At 44.5% G+C, this 27,287-nt stretch overlaps 1 long non-coding RNA gene across 1 annotated transcript in view; it reads right to left on the bottom strand.

Annotated features, from left to right (window-relative positions):
• Positions 1–2,610: 2,610 nt before the first annotated feature.
• Positions 2,611–27,287, bottom strand: part of LOC147825707 (uncharacterized) — a 69,693-nt gene continuing 45,016 nt past the window's right edge. Inside the window, exons 3-5 of the long non-coding RNA XR_015440213.1 lie at positions 13,904–14,031; positions 11,595–11,683; positions 2,611–2,792 (exon numbers count right to left, since the gene is read on the bottom strand). This is a non-coding gene — a long non-coding RNA (uncharacterized LOC147825707). The remainder of the gene's footprint in view (positions 2,793–11,594; positions 11,684–13,903; positions 14,032–27,287) is intronic.

Here is a 27,287-nt window from a genome sequence, read left to right as displayed (position 1 = left end):
TGGGCATAGTTGTTGTTAAGCTCTGAGTTTCAGTGTTTGGGGATATAAAATGGATAGTAGCCTCTGCCCTGCTTATAGCATTGTTAGGAAGCATCCTCTACCAATTACACAGTGTTGCCCATGGGTAAGTTGACTGTATGGAATATTAGGATGTCACCTACATGGATATCCATGCCCAGGCACTGTGAAAGTATATGAAAACTCGCCGGGGCAGTGATCCCTGGGAAGGCCTCTGGGGGTAGGTGTGGGTGGGTCTCACTGTCATTGGACATTTGGCCACAACATTTGAATATTTTTAATGGTATATTTATTTTTTTTTAATTTATTTTTTTTATTTTTTATTTTTTTGGTACCGGGGATCAAACTCGGGTCCTTGTGCTTGCACAGCAGGCAGCAAAACCACTGAGCTAAATCCCTGGCCCGTGGTATATTTATTTTTATACTACTAAAGTGTGAGGATAAATCTTAAGCAATTATGTTACAGTTCATCAGTAAATACTGACTGGACTCAAATCTGTATGCCAGATCCCAGGCCAAGGTGGGCCAGCCAGACTTAACACTGCCCTCAGGCAGTCCTGGCTCTGTGATGCTGATGCTCCTGCAAAAACAGAAGAACCAGGACCATCCACTTCACTTTTATTGATTGTAAGATAACAGGTGGGACCCTCCTCATGTCTGTTTACTTACTTGTCTTTGTTTTGTTTCTCAAATAAATAGAATTGAGTTAATCATATCTGTGCTCATATCACCCATTGTTATTCATGCCATCATTGTTCATGCTACATGCCATCTGTATTTCGTTTTAACTAAACATGTTTCTCTCCTCCTCACATTCCTACTCCTGTTCTGCCCCCAATCCTACAAGTAGCTATGTCAATGGAACTTTACTTTGCACATTCCATAATTACGCATCTTCAAATATTATCTTATGCATTGATCTGATTTTACCTTATATAAATGGTATGATAGATTGCACTCCAGTTCTTACTTCACATGTACTAAAATTTTGAAGATCTATCCATTTTATGCACCTGTCCACCCCATTAGCAGCACAGAATACCACTGTGTGTGTAAGTTGTACTCTTATATGATGCCCCAACCTTGCCTAACTTGCCTCATTGATACAACAAAGAACCTGTGAAGAACCTGTCCCTTTAGCACAATGGTGCCATATTGAGCCATAGGATCCACACATATAATTTCTCTAAGAATTGCCAAAAACTTTCTTGAATATTTGCATTAGTTTAAACTTTCACCAAGAATACATGAGGATTTAGAGTCCAATTTACAAACAACATAATTGCTTGAAGTATGTGACTTATAATTTCAAACAAAATCTGAGTCAGTGGGTGTGACCACAGAATCATCACCTCTGGGACCTAACAAAGAGCACCGGTGTGGGCCTGCACTCTCAGAGGGACAAGATCTCTGCCATCTCGGGAAGAGCCCTGAGCCCAGCACCTTTGGAGTCTCCAGGTGCTTACTGTGGATGAATTTGGAAGAGCCTTGCTTCCAGCTTTGTGCCCAAGATAACAAGAAGAATTCTCCTCAACTACTGGGCTCCATGCTGGAAAGATGCAGCCTCAGAATGTTCTCCGCCCAGTACAACAGCATTTGGGTGCCTTTCATACAGTGGCTTCACAACATTCCATTTTAATCTGCCACTGTTTATGTTATATTAGCAATGCAGAGGGTGACATAAAAAAAACATTTACAATAAGCCCTGGAAATGAAATTTCTGTCTCGTTTTTTGAAAATATAATTCTAGTTCTTGCCATACAAATGTAATGATTACCCCAACCACTGTAATAACCCACCTTCTGGCTGTGCCATAAGAGCTTGATGAGATCTTTTTCATCTCTTGAATGTGTTGGATTCCCTGACCTGATGCTTCAGAGAACTTCAAGGGGCTTTTATCCAAAGCAGAGAAACCAGAAGTGCACAATCTAGTCAGTGAGTGGCTTTGAAGGGCGATCTCGACACCATTTTCTGTGCTGTAAGTAGGAGCAGGTCCTGGAGCTTTTGTTTGCTTTGTTTCTGATTTGGTGACACTCCTGAAGCTTTTCTTTGTGGCCTTTGGGAAGCCGTTTACCAGGAAGGATCAGGTGTCAAGGGATCAGCACAAAGAGCGGGAACGTACTGGTGACAAGATCCACAGAGGAGCTCTGGCCACTCTTCCCCAACCTTGCCTACCATGTCCTCCTGGCCCTGGCCTTGGTGAACTCCTGCTCACCCGTCATTATGTGAGCTCCACAAGGGTAGCAGGCACCCTGACCTGGCTCTACACAGCTCCCCTGTCCTGGTATAAGGGGAGGGGTGTATATTTTCATGGAGCAGAAGAAGCAGACCCAAGTATGATATCAGAGTGGGAGGGATATAAACAGACCCATTCTGTGGAAGCTTTCAGCACGTATTTTCTCATCTCCTCTCTCCAGCACCCACACAAATATCCCTAGCTCGTCCATCTTACCTTCCTGCTTGCTTCTGAAGCTGAAGACCCCACAGACACCCATGAAAGGCACTGGAGGAGAACGCATGTCCCGTAATTAAAATATCTGATCCAGACAAGGCATTTGGAAATATTCATTAAACCAATTTTTATTTAACCTACATGGACCAATCAAGGCAGCCCATGCCGACTTGTCGCTGCTTGTCAGGAGAAGTAAATTGAACTCTTGATGGACCAGAGCGATGGGTCAGCAGGCAGCCTGCTCTGCCTTCACCCACTTTCTGCAAAGCGCTAGACGCAAGAGGGCAACCGTCAATCCAGCTCCATGGCGATCATTACAGGTCTGCAGTGAAGCAGAAAAACGCTGTAATAAACAGGTCCCGCTGCCTCCGCTCACTCCATTCATCCTCCCCTACAAGTGCTCGGCCCTGCTGGCCTTGCTGAGAGTTAAATCCCCGTCCAGCTGTTTGACCCTATTACAGGAACATGATAGGCGCCCCTGTCATTTGAAATGCCTGCAACAGTCGGATGCACCGAATCTATCTTCCCGACAGGTAAACCTATGGATAATTTATTTTTATGTGCTTTCAAAGGATGTTGACAATAGTCAGGAATGTCCCTGTTCAGGGGAGTGGGTCTCCCAGTGCCAGCGGCCACTATTAATGAGGACGAGGCCAGAGGGCAGAAGGGGCACCAAGCTTCATCGGCCTCAGCCCAACCAGGGCAGCTCAGGTCCAGCACCATCGGAGAGATCCAGTTCCATCCACGATTCTGACTCAGGATCAGCAAAGGCTCTTCACATTTCCATTCATCCAAAGTCACCCACCGGAAACCACCGACAGGATGGGAACAGACATGCCCCGGGCCAGGGATGACAGGAAGTCCTGCGGCTGATATCTGGACCAAGCTCATTCATATAGTAGCATTAAATTAGTATTGAGGTAGGATCAATCAAACTAGGTACCTGGCTGGAAATCTTCCATGTAGATGATTGCTCCTGGCCTTTCAGAACACTGATTTAAAGAATTTTCTAAAAAATTTTTGAGAAAAGGATTAAAAGCTGACAGGAGAGTTTTAAACTTTGTTATCAAGTACATCACAAAAAAGTAACAGTGCATGTAAAAATGGCATCGTTTGCCAGTAGGTTCAACACAACCTTTGCCACCCTGGGCTGGGCCCCATGGAAAGAGAATGATTTCTAAGTCGCCCTCCGGATTGCTGTTTGACCGTGTACCTTCACAATGGGTGCCATTTAAGCCTACAGAATCCAATCAGTGTGTCAGTTAAATTGCTGCTCATCTGTCCAGATTAAGCATCCGACTATTACCTCAGATTTAGTAGAAGTCTTCGATACTGGCACATTTCACTGGAGCCATTAGTAACACCTGGAATCATTCACATTAGTTTAAGATCTGGCACCATAAATTCCCAACCATTAATGATTATTCTGACTCCTCAGGATAAATGGCTTAACGTTTTTGATAATGAAAATATACATTCTGCAGTAGTTCCTTCTTAAACCCACATTACCTTTGTAATGTACTTCATGGCTGATTGTAACGGACGGCCCCATAACTCTCACAAGGATTTTTAGTGTGCTGTAAAGTATAGAAGATCTGTTGTACTATTAATTTTTTTCAAAAAATTAATGAGATATTTATTTAGCTGTTTACATTGGGAAAGGTAATGAAATATCTTAATTGGCCTGATTTTCCAGGAGGGGAGCATTTCAGTCAGAATTATTTCCATCACTTCTCTTACAAGTGCCAACAGATGAGGTTTACTCTACACAAAAGCAAGACAAGCAAAACTTCTACTGGGTATTATCAAAAATAACAGAAAAAATATTGTGAGAGCTGAATGTGTCAGCTTAGTTATAGCTGAGAGAGATTATTTAAATATCTCAAATAAATCTTTTCATTCCCAGCACATTCATCTCTTTTAAGTGCTCATTAAGGTGGGGTGTGACAGTCTTAGAAAATGAAACACTAATTCTTTTTCTCTGAAGCCAGAGTGTACCGCTCCCAAGGGCAGCTGTACTTTAGGAGGATTACAGAACTAGGGCAGAGAGGGGATCCTCTTCTGTGTTTCAACCCCAAAAAGTGATAGAGGGCGACATTTGTTTGATGCCACTATTCTTCTTGCTTACATCGTGTGATCTATCAGATCTGAAGAAAGCGATGTCGGTCTGTGGTGTTTGATAAACGGCCCTTGGAATGGGGCCATGCCGACCTTACCCCATTGCAGCTCAGCATAATTTGCAGTCACTTGTCTTTGGTTGATTTAGACTAAGTTTTCCAAAGACAGAAACTGAAGAATGGTGGTATGGCTTCGCACTCTCCTTTTCCAATGGCAGATATTTTTTAAGTGGTAAGGAAATTGTGTCTAAAAGCGTATCCTAGTATTAGTCTACCACCAAACTCTAATAAATATGGTGCATTTGAGTTGTACTGTTGAAGGTATTCATATTTTCACTGCTCAGAGACAGGCAGTGAGGATTCCCTTATATAGTAAAGGTTCATAAGATAGTATCCATGAACTCTTCAATGAACTCAGAAATGGTTACTGGTTCACGTTAAGCCAAATTTACTTAAATTTGACTTGAAATTTTGCACACAGCGGCAGAGAGCAATGCACAGGAGTCAGAAGCAAGCTAAAATCCTCACAGGTAAATCCTATTTCAGGCAGGCTGCACTAGCGGCTTTTCTGAAGTTGCCTCCCTTCAACCCCAGCTCTGTGGCCTTTTCCCAACCCAAGCTCACCACAGCCCTGGGATATTCTGTGCGGTAGGGATGAGAAATCCCAATTGGATCCTGGGCCCTAGCAGAACACAAGCCACCCAGCACATGTGTTCGATATAGAAAAGCAGAAAGAAGAAATAGAGACACATTTTTCAGCCACAAGATTTATCTGGGATAAGAGAAAGACTCACTTTAACCCATCAGCAAAGGGACTAAAAAGGACAAAAGGGAAAGAAAAGAAGTGAAAAAGAAGAAAAGACCAGGATGTTTTGATCATTATTTAAAAAGATGAAAAGATAATCAGGGCACCTGCATGAGAAGTATAAAGACACAGGAAAATGAAAGGCTAGAAAGGTTTAATCCAAGAATCTAAAAATCACTAAAGCATCACACAGAAGGTGATTTGGATGAGGACTGAGATTTCGGACCCTGGTGGGAACTTCACAAATAAGGTCTTATGGAAACATTAAACCCAGAGCATGCAGGTCTACCAGTGGGCATGTAATAAATAATAATGTATAATGATGACGATACTCAAATTTAATTCCATGTTCCACGGGAAGTTCCCCAGGGCATCGTGGGGAATATCCTTATGAGCCCCTGCTCCAGGTTCTTTTCTCTGGTAGGGAGTGAGCATGCATATCCCACTGGCCAGCCACTCCTGGGGGCCAACAAAAGGCAATGCTGGGGACCAGTGCTGTGCAAATCCACCCTGACCCGCACTGTCCTCTGGTGAGGGTACAGAAGGACAGCCTGAAACTTCTCTGGAGGCTCTTGTGCAAAGGAGGCTAAGCCAACAGACAGTGCTACAGAGCCAGGTGGGAGCTGCCACACACACAGGGGAAGAATTCGAGGGCTCCACAGAGCAAAGGCAGGATCCAGGATGAGGAGAAAAGTCTGTAACTACAAACCTGAACCAGGCCCAAACTGTTGGTGGAAATTTCTAGACCTTGCAATGTTCCCTGGGACTCAAGAGGAAAAGAACCCAAGCCAAATAGGGCCTCTCTTGTCTCTTGGTTGACAATGGAGGCCTTGGAAGACAAAAGAAGTCCATGGAGGGGGCTGCTGGACCTACAAGGAGGAGACAGAACACAGGAAAGAGAGAAGAGGCCGGAAAGCTGAACCAGTGGAACACAAAGGAGAAAAGGATAGAGCATAAATGAGGGATAAGGGATAGATTTTAAAAGCTGCTTTGTACTATCCCTGTTCTGAGAACAAGTGAGGAATCTGATTCTCTGGCTGACACTGAGGTATTTTTAAACAGCACCAAAATGACTAATTACAAAAGGAAGTGTTTGAATACAGAGTAGCTGGGAACATTCCAAACCCTACATTCTCTCTGCTTCCAAATTGAGCTTATTTTAATATATAATTTTCTTTTGAAGGAGCATTTCAACATATCATGAACAGCAGGCCTTCACTCACTCACTGGCTCATTGTTTAAAACACACCAATATATGCATGCACATACACATATATGTGTGTGTGTGTGTATGCACACCACAGGTGTGTGCATATATGTGCATGGATAGGTACGTTGTTTTGCGTGCATATACATACACATATACATATGTTTATCCACAAACAAAACTGTGTTTTGTGCATACACCACGCATATATCATTTCTTATATTTTACGAACACAGGTGGGTATACATTTTACCATGGTATAGAGCAACAATTTTTCACTTTAGTTTTTCTTCTGTGATCACCAAGAAATATTAAGGAAGGATCCATTAGCATTTGGAGCTATATTAACCCAGATGAATAATGCTTTCAGCAGCAGTGATCTTTTTAGACAGCATGCCCTAGAATTTTTGGAAGGTGCAGAGAACTTGTAGAAATAATGATGATGGGGAAGGAAATGATGAGGGGATGAGTTGGTTCAATTTCTACTAATAAGTGCTTCATAATAGCTCAAAAAAATCTCTGTCAGGCCTCTGCCTCTTTCGAAATGCAAATGGATGAGTCTTGCTGCAAAGCTTGCTGTGCATGATACACAGACAAGGGTAATATCTACTCTGTGTCATTCCAAATGATATGGAAACAACTGAAAGCATCCTGGCTGTGGATAATTACAGGAGAATGACAGGTTGGTAATAAGTTCTTATTTAGGATCTCTCACACAGGGAGGTGCAGGGTGGTTTGTATGCCAGGATTCTGGAGCCAGACCACCATCCGCATGAGTAAGCAGGTCTTGAAGAGGAATTTGGGGGAAACTCCTGCATGTGAAGATTTCAGACTCGAAACCCATCATTTTATTGAAAAGTAAGTGGTGTCTCAGAAATGCAGGAGGACACAGCCCACCCGCGGCAGCAGGGACCAGTATTTTAGCTGCTTTCACCTGCTCTGGGCACACAACGAGATGTAAGAAAAAAAACTCATAGCTAATCTAGTGCTCTCATGAAGCCAAAGGAAGGCTTCACAGTGATCCCAGGCACCATGCTTTTCCAAAGTTCCTGATGTCTTAGTGTAGACACAAACTCACAGAGAGGCTGTGGGAGTCTGTCAAGTTTATAGTAGAGTCAGGTTTGAAGCTTGGCATTATTGATGCATATTATTAATTATCAAAAATTGAGGAGGAGGAATATTTAAAAACTGCCACACTGTGTGCTGAATGGCTGCCTGCCGGTGCTGAAGCAGGGTGTGTGAGCCTTCACTCACTCCTGAGCACACAGGACAGCAGGTGCACCTTTCCAACTGGGCTTGAGCACTCTCATTCCTGTGGTAGCTCTAGCCACAAGGATAGCTCTTCTTCCAAGATTCAGAATCAACATAGGAATCCTTCTGAACATTCTTAGCCCAGAGGATCCTCAAGCAACCGCAGGCCTTGGTGATACAGCACAGCCAACACGGTAGAGGTAGAGCATGCTGAGAGCACCCTTTGTTCCAAACCCTTCTGCCCGGAACACGTGCCACCCAAAAGTGGAAATGTTCTCATAGTTGCTCTGTTCTCTAGCGACTGCTTCTTGAGGAAAAGCACAACAGGCCAGTCTTCAGGATCTTCCTGGGGCAAGGTTGTATATCTTCCAATGGCTGTTTCTAATCAGTCTGTTTTATAATGTTTTAAAGGAAATAAGCCATGTGCCGCTATCTTCCCATCACTCTACTTAAATTTGGGCTGGGAAGAAATAAGTAAGTCCAGAGGTTTAGGTATGTGCCATTAAGACAGGGCACAGCTTGAGACAAGGGTATGTCCCATTTGAGGTACATAGATGTGTGTCTTTTTCCATTTTACCTTATTTTTTCTCAATTAACAGCTGTGGTATGTGGAGATGCCATCAGAACAATCTGCTAACATGATTTTTCCTTTACTCTGTGTCAGGCACTCTGCTAAATACCTAAACTCCTATGACCCTAGGTGAACAGAAGGATTATTATCATTTCCATTTTACAAATAAGAAACAGTCATCAGGCAGTCTAGTGGCACCCAGGTCCTGGGGGTCAGATTTAACAAGTCTGAAGCTGGGATACAGGCCCAACCCTAAGCACTAAGATCTGTCTCCTCTCCACGCAGCCCTTGAACCTGAGGAAAGGAATCTGGAGCAGAACAGTAGGGCCTTCAGTGGTGATTAAGAAATTGCCCAGATCCAACATGATATGTATTAAAGGGCAATATCCCAGTTCCTCTGCCCCTGTGGGACTGAAACCAGACACAGGGGGAAGGGGCTGAGGGCTGAGGCGAGGACAATGGTTTCCCTCCTTGAGTATCCTCCCCCAGGGGACATTGGCTCCAAGAGGAAGCCTCCATTTAGATTTGAGTTTTTCTTGTCTCACCCTTTCACGAACAATTAAGTAGAGAACAAACAAAAATAGTGGCCAATGTCCCTGTGCCTTTGAGAGTTACTCAGGTAAGTTGAATTCATCTGAACCCTGCCTTCCATGTCACCCTGTGGAAGCTTAACTTGGAAAAAACATCAGAAAAAAAATTCAAGCCATAATGAGAAAGTTTCATCCATACTTGAGTGGACACAGAACTCATTCATTGCTATGACTATTTATTTTGAATCTCTGCTTATGATACAAAGCAATGATTTTATTTTCTGTAGAATAAATATTTTAGATGCCAAGGAGCAGGGTTTGTTAGTTTGAAAAAATTTCTTTAAAAAAATAAAGATAACCAAGCAGTTAAGAGAGGATCCTTGGATATTTGACCTGGAATTCTCCAGTAATTATTCTAATTATTCTTCTATTATTTAGGTCAAGAGCCAAAGGTTCCCGAGTGCATAGAAAGTTAATAGCAGATGAGAAGTGAGAAGGGGAGGGCAGGCCAGCATATGTTCATTAAAGTCTGCTTTCACTTATGGGTTTTGCATCAAGCAGGCTGCAGGCACCAATAATTTATCTTGAAGTCTATTTACTCAGTGCAACAGGGAAATAATAAATTGTCCTAATTTCCCTTCTCAGCTCCAGAAGTGGTTTTCCAGCAACCCCATAGGGGTCTGTGTTACCCTGGCACCGTGGTACAGGTGAACCTTGGATCATACTGGGAGGAGGTACTGCCACATGGACCTTATGGTGCCCAGCAGCCTGTGTCCATGTTCATTAGCAATGCTGTGTGCTCCTGGGGGTTGCTGCTGGTGGTAGATGGGTGAGGAGAGCTGATAAAAGGGATGCCAAGTGCCCCTGAGGTAAATGGGGTTCCCAGGGCACAACATGGCCCAGGTACCCAGCCAGAGATGGAATCTCATCCGCTCATTCTAGTTACAACCCCCACATACACCTAGCCCTTTTGAGAAGGTATCCCCAGGAAAATCTTGCACTCGAAATTTCTTATTGAATGTCTTCTCCAAAACACAAGGGTCAAATGTGTGAGACCCATCATACACAGGGCCAAGCACCATGTCAGCGGAAATGAACAAATGCCTACCTTGCCACATGCTTGAAGGTTCTCTCACCTTAGGGCTTTGGAGACCATATTGAAGCCACTTCCAGGAATATCATCTAGGAAATTCCACGGCCTCATTTCTGTTCGCGTGATCATCCAAGAGGCTCTGCATAAAAGGCACTGTCTCCCTGGAGACGCCAAGGTTACAACCACTTGTGGTCTCTAAAGTGGACAGCTCCACATTCCTTACTTGCCACCCAACAAGGCCCCAAAGGAGAGGAATGAGGAGGAGGCAAGGCTTGATAGGAACTGTGAAATTTAGCAGAAGACAGGCCTTCCACCCTGAGCACCACCTAACACAGCCACATCGAGGGAAGCCAGCCCTACAGATCGTGGTCTTGCTGAGTAGTTCAGCCAAAGTGGCCCCCAAAACACAGCATGTGCACTATAAAGTGAAAAGGCTGATAATGCCCACTGTGAGCTGCCCCTGCTGCGTAAATGAGATGCTAGTCAAGCCCTGGTGAAGCAGGACTTGTTTGTGGATATAAATGTTCTTCCCATGCAGAAAGCCTCAAACCAAGCCTCACATCTATCATGTAGCTAAATCAGGATGGCCAGGCAGTGTCAACCCGAATGCTGAGATTTCTCAGTATATCTCTTCATATCTCCTTAGTATATCTGGCATTGTGGGTAAGATGAGGAGGGACAAAGGAAAAGCTTGAGGGTGGGAACAGCCAGAGGGGCTAGGAGGAGAAGTGACAGGCTGGGTTTGGAGCAGTCCTCATCACAAGTAACCATTGCTCAGTGTACATCTGTGTCAGGTCCCGTAATGATGCAATTTCCCTTTTCCATAGTTCAATGGGAAGTTTACATATGGTGGTATCCAAAGCCATTTTTTTTAGCTCAAATACTTGTGAACATTTCTTCAATAAGAATTCTTGCCAGTGTTTGGGTTTGATGGGCAATGGGAGGAGTCTGAGTTCCCAATCTCACAGCAATGGCACATCCAGGGCTCAGTGCACAGGAAAGAATGTGGCTCATTTCCAGATCTCAGCTTTTTTGCACTATGCAATTGGTAAGAAGCTCTCTGCCTTCTCCTTGGATTTATGGACTTTGTTGATCATTTCAATAAGTTGGTCCAGATAAGACAGTGCACAGGTCTAAGAGGCAGAAAATACCACTCTGCCTGGCCTTGACAGCTCCACTTTATTCCCAAACTCAGATTCTGAAACTCACATTTATTCATTGTGAGCAACACGTTGTGCAGACAGCCTATCCACAGTAGCCCTTGCTGAAATGTCTTCTTTAATCAGAGTTCTGCTCCAAGCAGCCCAGCTGATCAAGTGAAGTGGCCTTTCCACATGCTATTGACAATCTGTCTCAAGCATTATCTCATAAGTTTCCTTCTATTTTCTCTCCAAACCTATATAGTCCTTGCTTTGAACCATAGCTATTGTAGGCATTTGGATTTGAGGCAACATGAATGCTTTGTACTTACCTCCTGGCTCTTCTTGCATTTTGCAAAAGCAACATGAGAACATGAACTGAAGAAGAAAACACACATTTAAATGACTCACCTTCTGGAGGATGCCTTATAGGGTCCATGGGGAAAAGAGATGTTATTTTGAACCAGCTGGCCTTGGAGACTAGGCAGTGAGGAACACATCTGTAAGCAGAGGGAAGGTGAAAGTATCATTTTAGGGATAGGCAGCCTTGGATGAAACTTCATAGTTACTAATATTGTCTGTAAAAATAAAGGGAGATAAACTCGCTCATGTAAAAGAAGGTATTTGCAATAGGCTTCTGAAAGGACCGCAAAGAATTGCTATAATTCCCAGCTCCCATTCATGAATTGTTTAGTTTATCCAGATAGATTTACACATGGTGCATACTCAGTAAATGTTTATGAATCAATCAATAGGCTGGAATTTTCCCTTGTAAAATATAGAAATTCCTGGCTGGTCATAAAGGATCCTTCAGGTTGGAATCTTCAGGATTCTAATTAAAAATGAGAGAGAGAGAGAGAGAGAGGCATGAGCTTCTTTACAGCCAGCCAACCTGGGCCAAAAAAGGAGGCAGCTTGGATCCCTCTGACCACATCCATTCTTGCAGCCTGGGGCAAGGTGGAGAAGAGCCCAGAAGCACAGCCAGATGATGCCCCAAAATCAGTCAGAAGGGAATCAGAAAAGAGGCAGGGAAGGAAAACAAGTGCCAGTGCCCAAACAGTGGTCTGGGGCAGATGGAGCACCTAATGGGAAAGATATTTGTCCAAGATCTTAGAGAAGACCAAGAAGTCAGCATTATTCACCCTGTGCAGATTTCTTCAGCTTATATTTGGGATAATTTCTAGCTTTAAAATCAACCACTGTGGGATTTACTAATTCAAGCACATGAGCTACACTTATATTTGTTCCACCAAAAAAATGTATGCAAATAGGAGCACAGATTTTGTAGCATCTCTCATCAAATTGGGGCTAAGATGCTTGCAAAACTGTTGATGTATCTCTTTATTTGTATTCCACTTCATTCCAAGAAAGAATTTGAGAACTCAAATTCACAGGGCCAGGCACGATGCTCAAAATGTGCAGTTATCAAAATACAGTCCTACGCAGTGACAAAGTTGTGATAGGGGAAATTGTACGCTTTTCTGCCTGCACCCTCTGGGCAGAATGTACATGAATTTTAACTTGTGATAAAGTGGAACAATGTTTTCATAATAAATGTAACCATTCCATTGGGTGACAGAGCAGCGCTGCTGATAAGTGGACCTCAACTAGGGCTGCATACTAAGTTTCTCTGACATAAAAGAAGCAAAGTAATGTGCCCAGTAAGCTAAGCATACACTATTGAGATAATACTTATCACTTGGCTATGGGAAGCATTTCAATATATGAGGCCTGTTTGACACCATAGCTATGTGCATTTCTAAAGTGGAAACACTGAAAAAAACAGCTGAATGACTGAAGATCACTGATAAAAAACTAATGGGTTTCACTCATCCCTTTGAGTAGCATAATATTTATGTTAAGTATCCCTCCTTTACCACAGTATTTATTAAGCTACACACATACAGGGTTTGCATTGTTCAAAGTTTATCATATGATGAAAAACAAAGGCAAATTTTAAATTCATAATATTAAGAATATGCAGAAGTAGGGAGCAATATCTATGGTGGTCATCTCTGAAAAATGGAAATGTAGTAGAGGGTGATTTTCATTTATTTGTTTTCATTTTTTGGATTTTCTAAAATAGTACATTGTTTTTGACTTAGAAAAGCATCCACAAACCAGGTATGGTGACACATACCTATAATCCCAGCACTCTAGGAGGTTGACACAAGAGGATGAAAAGTTCAAGCCTATCCTGGGCAGCTTAGCAAATTAGTGAGACCCCATCTCAAAATTTTTAAAAAGGCAGACGGGACTGGGGATGTAGCTCATGGTGAAGGCCCTGGGTTTGATTCCCAGTACTGCAACATACAATATGTAGACTCTGATCATAGATTTTTTTATTAAGATTATTGGTACATTTTAGGATACATTATGATCACATTCATCATCAGAAATTGGTGAGAAAAGAAGGGAAAAATGAAAACAATGTGTAGACTCTGTAACACAAAGTTATGCAGTTGCAATGTTTTTAGCTCTTTCTTCCTCATCACTAACAGGGAGGCCAATCAAAACCAGGGTTGAGTTTTAAAGTGAATCCACCCTTAATGAACAGAGTCTATTTAGTAGCATGGAAATTACTCTCCAGTGATACTTCACTAACTCCTTTCCAAGATAGATCTTCTGAGGAGCTCCCGACACCACCAAGCAACACTATTATTAAGGGTGGTGGTGGATGCCATGAACAGTGACAGTTTCCTAGGAACCTCCACCTTCACCTTGACGTGTAGGAGGGCAGTACTGCTGCTGGGCATGGTGGTATACCAAATGACACAGCTCAGTCCATTTCTTCTCATTAAACTGCATTTATAAGGATGAGACAAGGTCCATGGTTGCTGTCCCGCTCCTGGTAGAGGTGGGGGGAAGACAAAGAAGGTAGAGGTGAGAAAGTGTCATAAAAACACAGACCCCACCACCACCACCAAGTTACAAGGGCCAGCTACAGAAAAGACAGAAATTGGTAACAGTGCTGGTTAATATTTTCCAAGATAAAACTATCTGTCCTGTGTAGTAGTCCTTTTGTGGAAGCCCTTCAGAAAGCCAAGGATGAAATTTAAAATGAACCTTGTGGTTTGTACTAAGGTCGAGAATGTACATTCAGTTTGTAAACATATTGAGGCAAAGACTTCTTTTCCTGTTTCTCTGACTCCCCATTCTCTGTATACTGTGCTAAAGATGTAGTAGGAGATGCTCAAACATAGATCAGGAAACAGATTCCAGGAGCCTCAGTGACTCTCCTGCTAACTGGCACAGCCAGAACTGATCATGGGTTGGAGGACACCAGAGTCTCACCCTAGGCCGAGGCTCCTTTAGTGCATAGCCGGACTGTGGTGGTCTCCGATGCATTGACCTGCCTGGATCACAAGGAACACATGCCACATTAATCAGTAGTAAACAGGGTCATGTGGGCATCTTCCATGGAGATCTTGACTTCTCGGAGAGTCGCATGACGTTACCAAGTTGATGGGGAAGAACATATACATAAACAGTGTCCATTTGATCAGATTTTATCTCCAGGGCTATAAGGAACCACTGAACAACTTTGATACAAATGGCATTTAGATGACTAATGGGTAAACACTGGGCCTCCCAGTTTTTCTTCCTGATGTCAACTACTGGCTTTGCTGGTTCCTTCTTCCCAAAGCTTCTCTCCAACTGAGAATGAAAGCCATTCCCCTTGCCTCACCCCAGTCAAATTGTCTCAGAAGCCTTTTCCATACCTCCACCAAGGATGTGACAAGCATGCTGTGGTGACTATCTGCAAGTTCCAACTCCCTGCCCTGCACCATGAGCATAGTACCGTACCACCACAATGATGCCACTAATGGTTCCAAGTTCACAAACACATCATACCAAGGGTAGGAAAGATGGAGGCATTCTTATGTGGAGCACAAATAACTGCTACAAGTGCAGTGCAGATTTGGAGTGCTCAGAATATATTTTCATCTGTTTAATAATTATCCTCCTTGTATGTGTTGTCTGGGAGAGCTGAGCAATCACCTACCCACTCTAGTGGTAGGAGACGTGGGATCTTCCTCACACTTTATTCCAACCATCAGTCTATCTGCTTAGGCATTAAACTGGGCAATTATGGTTGCTGAGCAACCATAACTTTTGCATATGTGCCTCCTGTGGTTTTGTATGACAACCACAATGTTATGATAACAGGATTTTTTTTTCCAACCAAGATCCTTCTTTATATGTAAATTTATGCTAGAATTGTGTATTTAAAAATTAGTTTCTATGAGTAATGAGCCTCAGGTTTGGCTGTGCTTTTTTTCTATTCTAGGTTTATAAAATCAAGTTCAAAAGTTCTGAGATCACGGAGATGATGTAAAACAAGAGAAGGCAATGACTTCTAAGAAAGGAGTTCACTCCAGGAGACAAGCTCAGGACAACGTAGACATCTGACTTCCATTCACAGCAAGGAATCCTCCACCCAGGGGCACCTGAGCCACAGGTGTTCTGAGATTTGTGAAGGTAGGGCAACTGGGCTTCAGGAATGACAGGAGATACCCAGGCATAAATATCTCTCAGACTCAATCTCATCCTTCTCTCTAGGGCTGAAGGATCACCAGGTAAGATGCCCAAATGATCCCTTCATTACTGGTCAGTTTGAGCTGTTCCTGCTGATCTCAGGTTTCAAGTCCCTACCACACTGGAAGTGAGAGGGAGGGCTGAGTTCCAAGTGTGTCAGGCAGGACAACCCCCTAGAGACCAACACAGTCTTCCTGGGTTATACAAAGGCCTAACCAAGCCCAGATCCGGCTGTGACTGCTAGGAGGAGAGTTACTGACGCCCTAGGAACTTCCGTTCCTTATATATCAAACAGCACCTGTTATCATCATGGCCCCTTTGCCAGACAGTTGTAATACTAGAGAAGCACAGGGTACTCAGTGGTCTCTGCATCTTTCCATATTGTCTGCTGAACATGGTGAGTACTTGGCAAGTGTTTCCAGGTTTTAGGGGAAAGGCAAATCTTTCAAGTGAAAAATAAATAGCAAAAATGAAGATGGAAAGCATGTTTAGACAAAGAAACAATACTTCTAAACTATTCTGTATTATTTGGCTCCACTGTTTTCCTCTGCCTGTTATTTGACAGCACTGATAAGAGAAGAGAAGGAGCAGAGGGAACTACGACCACTTGGGAGGATTTGGTCAGAGAACTGCTCATAAATATTGATGAGCACATCGGTTTCACATTAGCGTTTGATGAAATGTTTCATGGGCCTGAAACCAGTTTCCCAGATTAAGAAAATCCCATCCACACCCACACACACAACTTATTTTCTCTCCAAACTTTGGTTTGTGCCTCATAGACAGGGACATAGAGAAGCTTTGAAAATTGGTCTTCTTTTTATCTTTTTGTCTCTCCCCCTTTGCTTCTGGTGCCCCACTGACTTCAGAAGAATCTGAGTATAGAGAAATGCCAGGATTAGGACTCGCTGAAAGTGGAGAATAGCAAAATATACCAGTCTCTCATGTTGAATCTTATCATCTGCACCTAATTATCAAAGTTCAGGATTACCATTTGGAGAGAATTGTTCAAAAACATATGCACTTCAAAATCTAAGCATTGCTAAAATTTCCCTCCCCCTAAATTTCTAAAGCAAGCCTTAAAGGAAACATAAAAAAGCAGGGAAATTCACTCTTCTTAGTGGTGGAGGAGTGGGTGAGGGATTGGATCAATTAGTGTCTTTTGTGTCCTGCATGTTGTCGCCAGCCATCCCCAGATCAGGGCTGACAGAGCCCAGCCTTGCCTTGGACATTCAGTTGTTGAAACTGATGGTGACAAATGCAAAATTCCAAAGAAAACCAAATCGAATTCATGTGATTGAAAAGATGTGTGGGCAACTCACTAAAGCTTTCGTATTCTGACCTCTGCAGACACTGAATAAAGAAGCAAGAGCAAGTGAAACAGACAGAGGAACAGGAACATCTGCACTGGGGTTGGGTATGGGAGTGATCAGTGGAAGAGGAGAGCAAAAGTAATGCAGGTGGGAAAGGAGGAGATGACTCAAAGCCAAAAATCTCTACCAAATTTCTACCAAATCTCAGACCAGTAATGATTCTCAGTCTGGAAATTGCCTGCTTTTCAGAGAAAAGATAAAGTTAGAGCTCACCAATAAGCTGCTGAATAAACTCCCACCCAGGCTAGAGGCAGCTTTCTAAAGACAGACAAAAGCTGCCCAAGAATCCTAGTCTTCCATAACTTGAGATCAGAGCCAACTGGCCCTGAACCCATTAGGTCCCACCCGAACCTCCCATGGACATCACAGTAAGGAATCTTGGTCCAAACACAGAAAGGAAAACGTGCCCATAAGACATGGCAGTGGCTTCTCCCTGCTTGGTGTTACACTGAACCTTGCTTCAATCTTCTGGAGGCAAACTTATGGAGCTGACTGCCCAAAGTACAATCTGGTCCCAGACGTGGTAGAATGATTTGGATGAAGAAGACAAGTTTCTAAAAGGTAGGTCACCTATCAGAGGAGGGTGGAGACTCCTGCAATCATCTTTTTAAAGGCTTTTGGTGCCTAAATATTACCTGAGTTCAGAAAGTCTACACCTAACAAGCCCTTGCCATTGGTGACCAACAAGAATAAAATGCATCTCCTTTGGCACTGTTATTTCTTCTTTCCATTGACACAGTGTGGACACTAGTGGAGCACTTAAGAATCACACTAATAATAGATGTTATTTAAGCCATCAGATACCTAAATTGAATTTAGTTGTATTTAAGTGTGCCTCATTTCCATTCTATAAGGGAAGGAAAACCAGGTAATGCAAAAGGGTGTTATTTTGTAAGGAGGCATTTTGAGTTACAACTCTAAATTGTTAGCATTAGGCATTGAAATTAATGTTTCCTCTCTTGTGAGCATTAAGACATGGCAAACATAATGCTGTTCTAACTATACATGGTCTCTAGGTGTCTAGGCTGACCCATGCCCTAGAGAGGGAATCAGCCCATCTGTAGGTCTAGTAGCTCTCTGGAGACTGCTGACTTGCCCAAGGCTGAGCACGGCAAGCCTCATGCACAGCTGCATCCAAGTGCTCTGACCAGGAAAAAACTCCACAAGCTGTGTTGCCTCCAACAACCAACCAACCAAGGGATGCAATCAATGGCTGTCCAAACAGTTTATGAGACTTTGACAACAGTTCTTATCTCAAAAGACATAAATTCTCTGAAGTGACAAGCTGTCTTTTTCTGCCCATCATAGGATTTTCTATCCATTCAAGAAGGTGTTATTGACCACTGTGGGAAGAAAAGCAAACTCACATCAGGCAGTTTGGTGTAGGCCATTCTTTCTTCCAGGAGGGCAGGTTGTGCTGGCAGATGTAACATGTCTGGTTACACCAACATAATATTAGGCACTTCCAATTCAATGTTTGTGACATGAATTTGCATCAACAAATAGTTATCTTATCCTATACTTGTACATAGCATTTCAGATGGAAGTTATCAAATACTTAGGGGTTTTTTGTGAATTTCTTTTGTTTTATTTTGGCCAATATTTTCATCCCTTGCTGGTCATACACTTAAAAGCCTCAAATAGAATTTCATCTACTACCAATTTTTTCCCATTTATGTTCCAGGAAATATTGATTTCTTAAAAATCTAGAATTTTAATGGACCTTGAAATCAACATGGCTTTTATTTCTTTGCTATACCACCATCACTACTGATGATGTCACTATGTCGCCCAGAAAAATCACCAGCCAATGACGCATTTGAAATGGGGCATGAGGGAGAAATCCACATTGCCATATTTACTTACACTGTAGACCTTCCTGTCTGAAAGGAATGATCTCACTTCAGAGGAGTAGTTAGGTCACAACAATTGGCACTTTCTCTTTACCAAGACAGCATGACCTTCTCAAAAACCAGTACTGTGTCTCAGCCTGGAGTTCATAGAGTGGCCAGGACAACTGCCTTTGTTGGAGTCACGAAAGTATTTCTGACATGCATCAAGATTTGTCATTACCAACTTACAGCACATTCTGTACGTAGCTTATCAAACTTCATGAGCATTTACTAGATGCCAAATAGGTGGCCCTTTCTGGATGAGGACAGGGAATAAGTAGATGCAAGGTCCAGAGACAAATGTGCAAATATCAGTTCTCAACCAGCCAGCTCCTTGTCACCAACAGCCTCTGATTGCTCCACATGGCTCCTGTGGTGTGTAGGCGGCTGTATGAGTGGTGTCTGCCACTGGAGATATCAGAGGTAGTGGGACGATGACTCAGAGAGCCCAATGCTTAAGTCACACACCATGGGGAAGAGAAGAGGATCAGCTGAAGGTCAGTGGAGAAAAGCCTAACTTGGCAGAGGATGCACAGTCACTGGACTCAAGAAGGGAAGCAAGGAAATTTGGGGAAGATGCTGGAGGGATGCTTGTGTTCCAAGAACAAAAATCCAACCTCCTTGCCATACCCAGAAGTGGGCCCTCAAACCCAGGGCCCTTCAGTTCCTACTGGACTTGCCAGTCCCCACTCCTCATCATGCCAGACCCCACCTTTCTGGCCCCTTGCAGGTTCCTGAGTCCACTGCACTTTCTTTCTCTTTCAGATTTCTGAAGACACTTCCAATGTACTCCTCTTATCCCCAACCACACCATCCTCACCCATCTTCAAATTAACATCCCAATTCTATGTAGTTTTCAGGTCTCCACTTCAATGTCAACTTTTCCCTGACCACTGCTTTCCCATCACCTTGACCCAAATCTTGGATACTGACTTCACCTGCATGCAGCTAGAATCCCCTCAGAGCTGTGATACTCTCTGGACCCCGAGGAAAGGCCTGGTCTGTGTCCCATCCACCTATAAGGAGATCCTGTACCTAAAGGAACAAAGAGATGAGTGGGGGAGAAGGCTGGATTGGTGAGAGGGCAGGTGGTTCTAACCACAGAAGCAACTATTGCCAGGAGAACAAAGGGCTCAGGTTGAGCTGGAAGTATGGTGAGCTATACCGTCCCACCCCCTACCCCTCCCACCATTGTCTACTTATGTGGCAGGGCCTTTCCTTGCTTGCTGGCCAGTTCTCCTAACTGGCGGCAGGGGACCCTGAATCCAGACAGCCCTGCTTCATACTCCCAATTAGGAGAAAATGACTATGGAGGTCAGCAAGGGGAACATGGAAGTGTGACTCAGAGAAGTTAGTATCAGAAGTAGAGTCATCCCTGCTCCTGTGTCTAGAGCCTTGACCACTGGTATGGTTTGTGTGTGTCCGCCAAAAGTTCTTGTGTTGGAACCTTAATTCCCAGTGTGGCTGTGTTGGGAGATGGGGCCTAATAAGAAAGAGGTTACCAGAGCATCAGCCTCATGTGTGATTAAGGCTGTTCTCAAGGAAGTGGGTTAGCTGTCTCAGGAGTGGCTTTCTTATAAAGGCAAGCCCTCTTTCCTGTATGTGCTCTTGCCCTCTTGCCATATGATATCTTCTGCCATGCATGATGTGATGCATTAGAGGCCAAGCAAATACAACACCACACCATTGGACTTCCAGCCTTCAGATCCATAAGCCAAATAAGCCACTTTCTTCTAGAAATTACCTATTCTGTGGTTTTCTGTTATAGCAACTGATAACGGACCAAGCCACCATGACAATCCTATATCCACTATATCAAACCTTACTAGACACTGAGGGAAATTCACACCTCTTCTACCTAGCTGATGAACCCTGGCCACTGAGCTTAGCTTCCAGGGATAGAGAAGGAATGACAGACCTAGAGCAGTAGCTCCTCCCATATGTCACAGTGAGGCTGCCCTACAGGCTGCAGATGAGGAGGAAGAGAAAAAAAAAAGAACTTGGAGCTGAGAAAGGAGCAGCTTCCCACAGATGATGATGGTTTCATGTATCAGACATGCTGGATGGGTCTGCAGGGCCAGGGACTCACGTGGGGGGCCCACATCTTTTATTAATCACAGAGATGTGCAGTTGTGGGGTCCTCTTCTCAAGGGCAGCCCAAAGCTGGGGAAATACCTCCCCAGAATGTAGCAATTTCAAGGACAATTAAATCCAGAATGTACAGCACCACCCAAGTTGCTTTTACCCTCTTGCATTATCGTGGGGGAGGAGCCAGTACCTCTGAGAGTGAGCTGCAGATTTCTGTTAGGCACCTTCCTCAAGGCCCACAAATTCCAAGCCTGAAGTGCTTGGTGAAGGGCTGGCACCACTGTAGGGAGCAGCCGACCCTCCCTACCACTCCAGCAATCCTTGCTGCCAATACCTGAGCAAAGGAGTGGCACTCACAGGGCTGCACAGTCTGGCCCCTGTCTCTACTGGACCACAAAGTTCAGATCCCTTTGTCAAATGGAGAGTTGCTATGAATTAGGCAGTGCATCAGCATGGGTAACTGTGTTAGGACCAAAAAATGATGGTTGCTATTGCCTCTCTGTAGCCAGCAGTGTTTTGATTCATGCTCTGTCCCAAGAAAATGTGTGTTCCCAGTGTACAGATAGGAAGTAGAGGCCTTGAGTCTTAGTCATGTGATCAGTGGCCAAATTTGATAGCAAGGGACTCTGGCTGAGTTCCTGAACTGTATCCAAAGGGCTCCCCCTCATAGCTACAGATTAGTAGCATTGAATAGATCATTTGCTCTGAGTTTAGGAGAGGAAGCCCCACCCCAGCAAGCATGCCTGCCTTTCTGGAGAATTTGAGAAGCTAAAAGTAGGGAGACACTAGTCATGGGTGTTTCTTACTATGGGTAGAGCTGCCTCCCAAAATTCTTCATGGGCTCCGGCCTTGAGGGTCATGCTGAACCCCCTGCTCTCTTGTCCCTCACCCTGGATACTGATCCCCCACCCCAACTTCATCACCAGCTGCCCTATGTTCTTAGTAACGTCACCTAATCTGGGCTTGGCTTCTTAAGCTTGACAAAATAGGGTTAAGGCCCTTAGGCCCAAATAGCTCCCTGCTCCAGCTTCTAGCCAAACTTCTGCTGGGCTGTGGTCTGGCTACAGGACAGCTATCAGGATGGCAGAAGCCTGTGTTTCAGGGCTCCTTGAGCACAGGGCATCCCAGCTGGGACTTTCCCACAGGGAGACTCTCAGCCTTGTCTTGGCCCAGGCATAGAGACTGCATCTCACATTCTTCTAGTGTCTCTGTCCAGGGATTGATTTCTGCATCTCAGCATCAGGTGGAGACAGGGGACTAACTGAGCATGGAGTGACCATGACACCTAAGTTCCCTGAGCTGGGGCCTACCTCCTCACTATAAATTACAGTGAAGTCCACAGGTGGCCTCTTGCCACCTAAGAGTAGGTGACCTGCTGTGTTCTATAATAGAGTATCTTTTGATAAGGATCCCCACAGGGCATTCCAGTTGAAGTCCTATTGAATCTGTGGGAGTCCTTGGGGAAAGACACAGCTATGTAAAATGCCAGGTAGCAGTGGGAACAAGGTATAGCTGTGGAGCCTATAGGCTCTGCCAACCATTCTCCAATTCCTTCTTCCCACATGACTCTTGGGCATCTAGAATGTAGAAAAGTCTTTCAAAGTAGCCTGGCTTATCTGGAAACAAAAACACATTTCCTTGCACCGATCAGTTCCAGGTGATGGATGAGAAATCACTATCATGTTAAATAGCAACCTCCAGCCAAAGGGAAGACTGTGGCCCACCACATTCTGCACACCCTGAATCAGCCTGGATCAGGAATCCCAGATATCAGTGAGCATAAGGTAGAGTGTCCTTGCCGGGGAAGGATGGGCAAGCACTGAACTGGGCAGAGAGGGTGGTCATCCATCCTTCTGTTTTCATGTCACAGGTAATCAGGATAGTGACTGTGTAATAGGCTAAGGGCCTGATTGGTCACAGAAAAAGGCTGCACTCGATGACCAGGTCATCGAGGAATCCCCCTGGCTGATAGAAGACCCTGCTCTGAACTTGGGCTTTGGTGTCTTGTGCGGGGGCTTGAGAGGTTACATGGTTCAGCAATTACAATTGTTCACCTGAGAGGTTGCTGGACTTCTCAGCCACAGTTTGTTAAATTTGCAAATGCCCTTTGGGGACTGTCTGGAGGAGAGGTCTATAAATGTAATGTCTGGATTATGAGGGAAGTAATGGCGAATACTCCATTCACTTTGTACCCACTGACCTCAGACTCCGTTCACTCCAGTTGCAGCCTCATCAAGGGATGATAAAGTGGGTCTATGGGGGCCAGCACTGTTTTTGTGTGAAAACCACAGCCTCTGAGTGGGGAAAGGAGTGCAGAGATCTCACCTCCGGAATCTCCCATCACCAGGCGCTCCTGTGTGTGCAGAGGGACAATTGTGAATGAGGCAGAGACTTCCTGGCCCAGAAGATCTGAGCAAAGGCTAGGCAGAAATTCTAGAGAACTAAAAATAGTCCTAGATGGGCTAATTCATCCTCCAGAAATTTAGGCACGGGAATGGTTCCTTCTGCTTTGAAGTTTTCTAAGCTGCTATTTTCACCCAGAGTTGAGAAAGCATGATAACTAGCTCTACTAAAGGAACAAAAATGGCTTAAAGAGTCCCTGCTGGGGGCTCTACATCCTGCATGGTTGCTGTATTCTGTGCTTGTCCGGACAGGTGAGCTCAGGCCATGCCTTCCTCCACAGGACTGGTTGGAGGGCTTCCCGATCTCGTTTCCCAGGCTCACCCTGCTGACTCAAAGGGGTTCCTGTCCCTGTTTGCAAGAAAACCCATGATGCAAGTAATCTAAGAAGAAAAAATGCAACAACTGCGCCCAACCAATTTACCCTTGCAATGCCAGGGGAAGCACTCAAGTTGTGTGAGTGAGTGCTTTTCCAACTAAGCAGAAAATTTAGTAAGTTGCTGAATGTCCTTGACTACACAGCACTCATATAAAATATGCATGCCGGCAGAGATGTTTTCCCTAACAATGCTCTGGGAAATTACATTAAATTTCAAAATGATCCCCTGCTTTCCTACATCGCCCACAGAGACTGACACCAACACCACCATTAAATAGAGGTAAAGTAGCAGCCTTGTTACTGCTGCCTTTACGAGAGCCAAGGATCAAATATTTTTTCACAGTTTTATGTGGATAGTTTCATGAAAATTGATCAGGTCTAAAAAGTCACAGTCCAAATGAAGCTAAGGTTAAAGATAATTTATACATGATATTCCTAATTTTATTCCGAGCCCTTTTATTACTATGCAGGCCTTTATGACTTTAAAGAAAATGTCAGTGGCGGCAAATGACATTGTACTGAATAATCTAGTTATGAGGGAAAAGACATTTAAAACTATTCCACAGCAGTGTTGCAGAGTTCTGCTGAACGCACACTTTTCCTTGGCACAGCTGTCCAAAATTCCTAGCTACGTTTTAAACCCTCTTCATGACTATTGCATGGAGTCTGTTACTGCAGGTACCTATTTGTCCTCTCCCTCCCCCTCTGACTTCCCTCCCTTGGATTCTTCCCATAGATGTAAGCATTTTATGAGGCCTCATTTTTCCATCCATCTGCAGGGAACAGAAAGTTAAAGCTGTTAGTAAATCAGATTCTAAATGTTGTTCGATTCCTCCAGGACAGAAGGATAGATGTGTCCATGGGACAAGCCCAGTGTCAGCATGGTCACTGCAGGTGGCTCTGCTGGCCACAGGGAGGCCCAGCTCTGCAGCCAGACCCTCCTGTGTCCTGAGGTACCCTGTAGTGTCCCTGCCATGTGAAATCTCACAGATGTTTCCAGACAAAACCTGATGGATGAGATTTTCCTTTTCTGAACTCTTCGGGGACAAGTCAGGAAAGGATACTTCCCAACAAAGCCCAGAATAGACGAGGCCATAAAATCCTTGGCCTCTGGCTCGGCCCCACCCTCCAGATAGACCTGAGCGTCAGGGTGGGGGTGGGGGGCGGCCGTAGATGCTGCTGACTACGCAATCACATAGCAGCATCTCCACTGTAGCTCCTACTACCCAAGGTAGGACAAGGAAGTCAAGAGGATGCACAAAGTGTGGCTGGCTTCTTCCTGTGTACCACACAACCCTGTGGCCTCTTCTCTCTTCTCCACCACATTCCAACTGGTCATATCAGAGACCTGTGGCTTTCATGATCTTGAGTCCTGCACATGGGGTGACTGGCTGTCCTGAAAAACCCCAGCCTCTGTCATAAAAGCAAAAGCAGCAACAGCTTGTGTGTATTCACTACTGCTCCACACAGGATCTCATTTCATCCTAAAAACCCACCAGTGAGGATCTGCTCTTGTCTGGATTTACCAGGAGTGAAGAAGGGACAGCTCACAGAGCTCAGGAGCAGGATGTATAACTCAGGGCCTGCTGCTCCCTCAGCCTCTGCCTCTCAAAGGCAGGTTGGTGACACCTGGCTCAGGACCCCTGCAAGGAACAAGCAGACATTGCTTGTGACCAGGGTTCTAGCCTGTTAACCCCCAGAAAACACTGAGGGGCAATGGGATTCAGCTTCTTTCACAGCAGTGATCATTTTTGACCCCCTACTTCTAGCACCAGGGTGTAGGGTGAAGTGAGCACCTTCAAACATTAACTTGCAGAATTTATGAGAATTACTTTGGACAGCTTCAAGTGTCTTTGTTCAGGGTGTCAGCAACACGTATCTCAGTATGCCCTTTCCCTGAGCCTTAGGTCATCCTCCCAATGAAGGTTAGCCAGCAGGTGCAGAGATTACATGCTCAGGAAAATTGGAGTGAACACACACATGAACATGCATGCTCTAGCCTCCAGGACAGGCAGTCTAGAAGCTGCCAGCAAAAAATTTAAAGCACTATGTCAATGCACAAATGTGCTTTTGAACAATTCATCTTTACACATGGTGGAGGGTAGAAGGTTAGGTGAGGAACGTGGATTTGCAAATTCCAAAGGGAATCTATAACTTTGTTCTCCTCACTGGGCAGAAGATTTCCCTTGGTCCACTTTGTGGGGAGGTGGGCAGAGCCCCACACTGAAGCAGAAGAAAGGAGGGCCTGGAAGTTCATCTTACTGGCACTTCCCTAGGGCCTGCAGGGTGCCTGGGTGTACCTGGAAGTTCACTTTCGTCATATCCCTGACTGAGCCAGAGCCCAGCCCCACTGACCTGAACACTGAGACACCTGAGTAGTAAATTATAGGTTTTCTTAGGAAAACCACATCCTGGATGTTAATTTCCTTTTCCTCAACAAAACAGAAGATCAATTAAAAGCAGAATGCAATTCTACCAGGGCTATTTCCTAGCATTTATTCTGTGAGCTTCCCCTGATAGTCTGCATCTGGCTTGGCCTGAAATGGGTTTTATTTCATCAGAAATATTCTGTGAAGTTCCCCATTAGATCATTGATTGCTTCTGTGAGGCTGGACCTCAACAATGTCCACAGATGCTGTGTGCTAGCAAAGACTCTGAATTCAGTGCCAAAGGGTAGCAGAAGAAAATTAACTGATGCTTCAAAATCTGGCAGGAAATTTGAATTTTAATCCATTTCTGGGGTAGGCTCCTTCGAGCAATTTCTGAAAACCTCACTGTCCCAGCTGGGCAGCCTTTGGGTCCAATTCTAGCCTGGCTGGACCAAGTTACCTGGGTAAGGGCCTCTGCTCGATCTGGTCTTGTTTCTCCTTCCCACATGTGCCCACAGGATCTACATCCACTGCCTGATAGGCCAAAAACACTGATAAGCAGTGGGAGGCCAGCTATTGTTTATCAAGGCTCTTCCTTCTAGCTCCTCTCCCATGAACAGGAGGATTCCTGCCCTCCTCCAGCCCATCCATCTTGGGAACCAGGGCACCAACCAGGATCCGAGGGACTTAGATTGGAGGTGTTCCCTCCATGCAAGAGTGAGGAATATGTGTCCAGCCCACATGGAGACATTGGCTTCTTGGAGCTGGTATGCATGGGGATGATTCTGGTGATAAGGCAGGTGGGCTGAAATCTTCATCTTCAAAACCAGCAGCTTTGGCAGAGGCTGGTGTGCTGCATGTGAAGTTCCTTCTCACTCTAGCAAGGTGGAAGGGCCACAGAGGAAGAGCATCTTCCACTGGATTCCTCTTAGCCATGAGCATCTGAGCTACTGGGAAGCAGCACCCAGGTGTCCTGCCACTGGGTGCTGGGAACTTCACATTTTATTTAAACCAATCATTGTTTTGTAAGGACAGGTTTCCTTTCACTTAACATAGGAGAAAGC

Source organism: Heterocephalus glaber, unplaced genomic scaffold (genome assembly GCF_053883595.1).
Source record: "Heterocephalus glaber isolate CG9 unplaced genomic scaffold, H.glaber_assembly_v1.0 deba00001497, whole genome shotgun sequence".
In the NCBI taxonomy this organism is placed as follows: Eukaryota; Metazoa; Chordata; class Mammalia; order Rodentia; family Bathyergidae; genus Heterocephalus; species Heterocephalus glaber.
This window is presented reverse-complemented; position numbering and strand designations above follow the sequence as displayed.